Genomic DNA, 6,000 nt, shown 5'->3' with positions numbered 1-6,000 from the left:
ACACACTATAAGTACACAAAGAGACACTGGGAAATCACACACAGGTGGGGGAAACAGCTGGACCTGATTAACCTGACGAGACAGGGGAACACTAACACCAGGGACCAACAGAGGGAGCACAAACCCAGAACCCAGTATCTAAAATCCCAAAACACAAACCATCCCAAAACAGCCCATGAATAATAAAGAGAATAATAACAATAAGGGACACAAACACAAAGTCACTCAGTCATGGCCGCAGGACCATGACAGTACCCCCCCCCCCCCCCTCAAGGGCTGGCCCCTGACAGCCACAAAAACACACCACCAGACCCGGGCGGGCGGCAGGGGGCCCAGGATGGAGGGACCGGGCCACGACCAAACGGAGGCCCCAGAGTCCCAAACAAACGTTCACAAAAAAAAAAAAACTCACAGGGGAGCAGAGTCCAAAACACAGTTCAGGTGGCCGGCCAGGGGCCCGATAACACAGGAGGCCAGGATGGGACCGTTCAGGAGGCCGGCCACGAAGAAGGCCGTGGAGGCGCACAAAAGGTTCAGGGGGCCGGCCGTGCGGAAGGCAACGGCGGCCGCTCAGGCGAAGAGGGTCCGGGGGCCGGCCGTGCGGAAGGCAACGGCGGCCGCTCAGGCAACGGCGGCCAGTCAGGCAACGGCGCCCGGCCAGTAGCCCAGCCAGCGGTCCAGAAAACAGCTGTTTAGCTCCAGACCCAAACGAGGCTGGGCCAGGCGAGGCTGAGGGCACGGAAGCCGGGACCGCAGCAGGCGGAGACGATGATGCAGACACGAAGGCTGGACCAGACGAGGATGCAGACACGAAGGCTGGACCAGGCGAGGCTGATGAGGACGCCGAAGCTGAAGCTGGACCAGGCGAGGCTGATGAGGACGCCGAAGCTGAAGCTGGACCAGGCAAGGCTGATGAGGATGCTGAAGCTGGACCAGGCGAAGCTGATGAAGACGCTGAAGCGGAGGCTGGACCAGGTGCAGTGGGTGAAGATGAGGATGCTGTGGCCGAGGATGCGGGCACGAAGGCTGGACCAGACGAGGATGCAGACACGAAGGCTGGACCAGGCGATGCTGAAGCAGAAGATGAAGCTGGACCAGACGAGGGTGCAGACATGAAGGCTGGACCAGGCGATGCTAAAGCAGAAGCCGAAGCCGGACCAGGCGATGCTGAAGCCGAAGCCGGACCGGGCGATGCTGAAGCAGAAGCCGAAGCCGGACCGGGCGATGAAGAAGCAGAAGCCGAAGCCGGACTGGGCGATGAAGAAGCAGAAGCCGAAGCCGGGCCGGGCGATGAAGAAGCTGTAGCCGAAGCAGGGAAATGAGGCTCAAACAGCAACGCACTAGATTTCATTTATGTACACTATATCTTACTACAGCTGGAGTACAGATTTATGAGGATGAAGATAATGAATAATAAATTCACATTAATGCTGGAGACGCTGAATGAATGATAATTCAACAGATGAAAAGCTCTGTGAGTGTATGTGCAGTTTTACCAACAGCAGTAATAGTTTCGTAACTGCGAGTGTAGAGCATCGACTCTTAATCTCAACACAAAGGCAAATAAGTATATAATATTACACAGTATATGTATACAAAAGAGTCCAAACCTCCAAATTCTACCAACTACATTATAATTAAATTGTATTGATATGAGAAGCTCTATTCAACCCAAAAGAGTCATAAATTGTCTGTGAAGCCGGCAGGAGTCAACCCCAATGCAGATTTACAGGCAGGACTTTAACCCAAAAAACACAGCTCTTATTCCTGGATATGAACAGAGGTTGAAAGAGAATTAAAATATTCTACTGAAGTAAAAGTAATATTACTTTGATGAAATTTTACTAAAGTACAAGTAAAATTACCTGTCTAAAAATGTACTCGAGTAAATATAAAAAGTAGCTGATTTAAAATGTACTCGGAGCAAAGGTTAAATAGGTTTTTTTTGACAGCAGGAGGACAATGGAATACAAATCTCAAAGTAGTTGTTTTTTAATTAAAAGAAAAACAAATTAAAGTGCAATAGCAGTTCAACTGGGTGATGGTCACAAGTGCTGTGACTTTCCCTGAATGACCCAAATAAAACCAAACTCTTAGGTATCACGTTTTCAAGACAAAACTATGTAATTCTTTCATATGAGATTGTGTTCTAACCTGCAAATCATAGAACAAGTCAAATGAACTTAAAATTTTTCAAATGAACCATACAGCAGCTGTTATAAAAAAAATTATTTTCTTTTATTGACCCTGCCCTACTGTACCTTTAGATTAGAGTTCCTTTGTGTTCATCCTCCACTGTCATTCTTTGGATTTCTTGTTAATTTTGAGGAGCAGTTGATTTTCAAAGTTAGTAGTTTATCCTTGCTCGCTTTGCAGTGAACAGTAGTCCAGTACAGCTAAAGAGACGCTCACAGGCAGCTGAGGCAGGCAGGCCAGTGTTGTGATGTGGTTTGTTTGATGTGGAGGGAGGCTGGTACTCAAGACCGCCATCTTGCCCCAGGATGGTGAATGTGTCGAGGTTGTCAGCTTTGGTCTCTTCAGAAGAGCTTTGATCTGACTCCGACTCCCCTTCCTCAGGTTCACTTTGTTCACCAAACACACTGAATGCTTTAATAAAGTTTCAGCCACTGTCTGTTGTAGTTCTTACCACTTTCCCCCTTATTCTGTATTGACAATGAATGTCATCAAGGACCAGTAATAAAATGATTTTGGAGAAATGAAAAAACAAAACAAAAAGAGAAAGCACCAGCTAGGACATGAAAGGTGTGGGACCCTTTTAACCTCTAGCAAGCAAGGGCAGCAGATCTCCTCATCTATCCAATGAGTCGTGCCCCGTATTAAACTTTACTGGTGTGCTGTCTAACAATCTGTAGTGGTGGCAACATAGCTAACTTTACTGAGGTACACCTCAGTAAAACAAAATCAAATATAATATTTCCTCCTCGCAGAATTTATGAGTATCTGGATGTGCCCAACATCTATAGAGACATATCAAAACTACTTTTATGGGTCAAACCCATTCTCAACAAAAAGAAATGCAAAGTTTAGAGAATATTATTGGACTGGATTGTGATCTATGTTGTTAGACTTGATTGTTATCCTTAATATCTAAAACTAAAAGACTCTTAAAAACAGCTGGTTACTCTTTTTCCATGTCAATCTAAACACTTTGTTTACAACAACAACAACAACATTGATGTGTAGTTGTGTTTGACCACAAAGGGTAGGAACTAAGCCAGGGATGGGTCAGGGGGTCAAATGTTCAGTTCCAGCATTAGATGAGCTTTTACCCACAATTATTCATTATTTTATTATATAAATGATTTTATTTATGAAAGAGAAAACATACTTCAAACATTGGTTCAATTCAAATAAAACAAAAAGCAATAAATCTTTACATCATTGTGCACTGCTTTTAAATATGTATTTGTAAATATGTATAATACATTGCAACAGCATCAGTGTTTGTTCCGTAAAGGTTCTTCTTGTAATCAGATTTAGCTAAATTAAATAAAGATCTTCACCATTAGGGGGCAGTGTTTGGTGATAATGTTTTTGTGTAGTTGCTGCTGTAGTGAGGAACAAGTAGATTTAGTGTTTTGTCGGAGAAAGTGGTAGTCCTATGGTAAGAACTTTCTCTTTAATAAAGAAGGTTTTGGATGGGGGGGTCCTTCTCTGTGGTCTCTGTTTTCTCCCTCAGTTCAAAGACGTGTTTGTTTGGTTACCAGTTAAAAAATGTGGTATATATTTGTGGTTGAAGTATTTACAGTACAACACGAGTGATGATATGAGAGCTGACATGTCTGTGCATCTCCAGCCTGAGATTACCGAAAAGCACCACTGAACGACACAGGAAATCATTCCTGCCTGTGGCCATCTCCCTGTACAACGCATCCACTTAACACACTGTTTGCTGCTACAGCTACACATGTTTCTTTTCCAAATATTTATTTATAAGTGACTTATGTATGTATGTATGTATGTATATATATGTATATATTGTACTATTCTTAGTTAGCGTATTGTCTGTCTTGTCTTAATGTTGGTTTAAAATGGAGCACTGTAACAAAAAATAATTTCCCCCAGGGATCAATAAAGTATTCTGATTCTGATTCTGATTCTGATTCTGATTTTGAGAAGGTTCAGCCAGGCTAAATGACTCACCTTAAATAAAGCAATTATTATTTTATCATCACTAGTACTTACAGAAAAATCTCGTACAAAGCAACAACATTTGAAGTTCCATATCAGCTAATAATACTTATTACGTTCAGCCATCTTGGATTTTCTGCTTCCTCAATTTTTCTTTTTCCAAAGTAATCAAAGCAATATTACAAAGGAGTCACTAGAGGAAGCTCTAGGGCAGTTTACAAAACTATATAATCCATTTTAATTTATAAAAGTCTGGCGTGGGCCAGCCAAAAATGATCTCTTGCCACCCCTAGTTTTTAAAAATATATACAAGCGATGCTTTCTTCCTAAATACTATCGTCACGTTTAGTGCGGAAGAAACAGTTGAAAATAAAACATTTTCTAAGGACAGGACGAAAACAGTAAAGAAAGGGAAAAGAAGCTACCTCTTTCCTATTGGTGGAAAAATGTGCCATGTCAAAAAACATTTTTAAAAAAGGCAACACGTGGGATTTGGTTGTTTAGGAAGAGGGGAAAGTTTTGGGAATGACCTAACAGGGTTAACCAAGAAATCATGAAAAATTAGGTTGAAATTTTTGTCCATGACACTGCAGATTTCTGACATTTTGTGTAAATTTAACTAACAATTTGATTTGTTCTAACAAAAAAGTGTGAAACTTAAGTTAGACTTGTGTTTGTAAATGAACTGTCCTGTTTTGTGTAGCTTTCTGGTTTTTATATTTATTTGGCAACATATTTATTTATCATACAGGCTATACAGCCGCAAATAATGCTGAATTACATTGTGCATGTATTGTAAAACGTGATCTATGATCACAATATCTAAAATTATAAAACTGTCCAAAAACAGCTGGTTGCTCTTTTTCATCTGGCTTACAAAAATAAAAAAGCAAAAATAAAGAAGCTTTTTTGTGCAGTCTGAATGTAAACATTCCTGAGCATTAGGAATGTTTCATCTCCACACCTCTACTCAGGAATTTAAATTTGGTAACACCAAAAACCACCAACCGACAATCATCATTGTTTTAACATTTAGCTCAAAAAATTTCCATAAATGGTAAATGGACTGATTCTTATATAGCACTTATATAGCGAGTACTCAAAGTGCTCTACACATCATGCCAAGACTGAAACAGCATGGTTGTCAGCATCATTCGATCTGAAAAATGTGGTTTGTGTGGTTCAGCTTGTGTTATTTTGGCTGTGTCGAGTATTTCCACAGTAAAGAATCTTTCCGTGCAAACACTTTAGAAGGTACTGCCTTTCTATATCCGATACATACACTACTGTGCAAAAGTCTTGAGCGACCCACTAATTGAAATATTTAAAGAAGAGGAGTGGCTCAACACTTCTGCACAGTACTGTGGTCTGTTCAGCAACTACAGTAGAATGAAGCGGGATGGTTGAATAAAGTTTTCTGTAGCGTAATCAGGCTCAAACTACACGGCACAGAATGCATTTATGCATGCGATATCTCTAAAGCACATTTCCTGAAGATCAGGGTGTGTACGTGATCTTCTGTTAACCATAGCCACAGTTACATAACTGAAATAGAACAGGTTTCATCTCCACTGATTCCTTTTAATGTGGAGGAGTGTAGCAGTGTTCTGAGCCCCTCTTGTGCAGTATCTTAGCTGTTCCATCTCTAAGTCACTGGAGGAGTTAGTCGGAGGCTGCAGGAACATCATCTGCAGGATACGGAGAAAAAAAGGGAGGGCTGTGAATATTGCCTGTGTACAAAACCAGCCATGCTGATATCACAGATTAATCACACTCTAGATCTTGTTTTAACATATGGCATAGAAGCTCTTTTGAGCCAACCATCCCTTTAACGTTAACTAGTAATGA

This window comes from Maylandia zebra, linkage group LG23 (genome assembly GCF_041146795.1).
Source record: "Maylandia zebra isolate NMK-2024a linkage group LG23, Mzebra_GT3a, whole genome shotgun sequence".
NCBI classification, from domain to species: domain Eukaryota; kingdom Metazoa; phylum Chordata; class Actinopteri; order Cichliformes; family Cichlidae; genus Maylandia; species Maylandia zebra.
Note: the sequence above shows the minus strand (reverse complement) of the source record.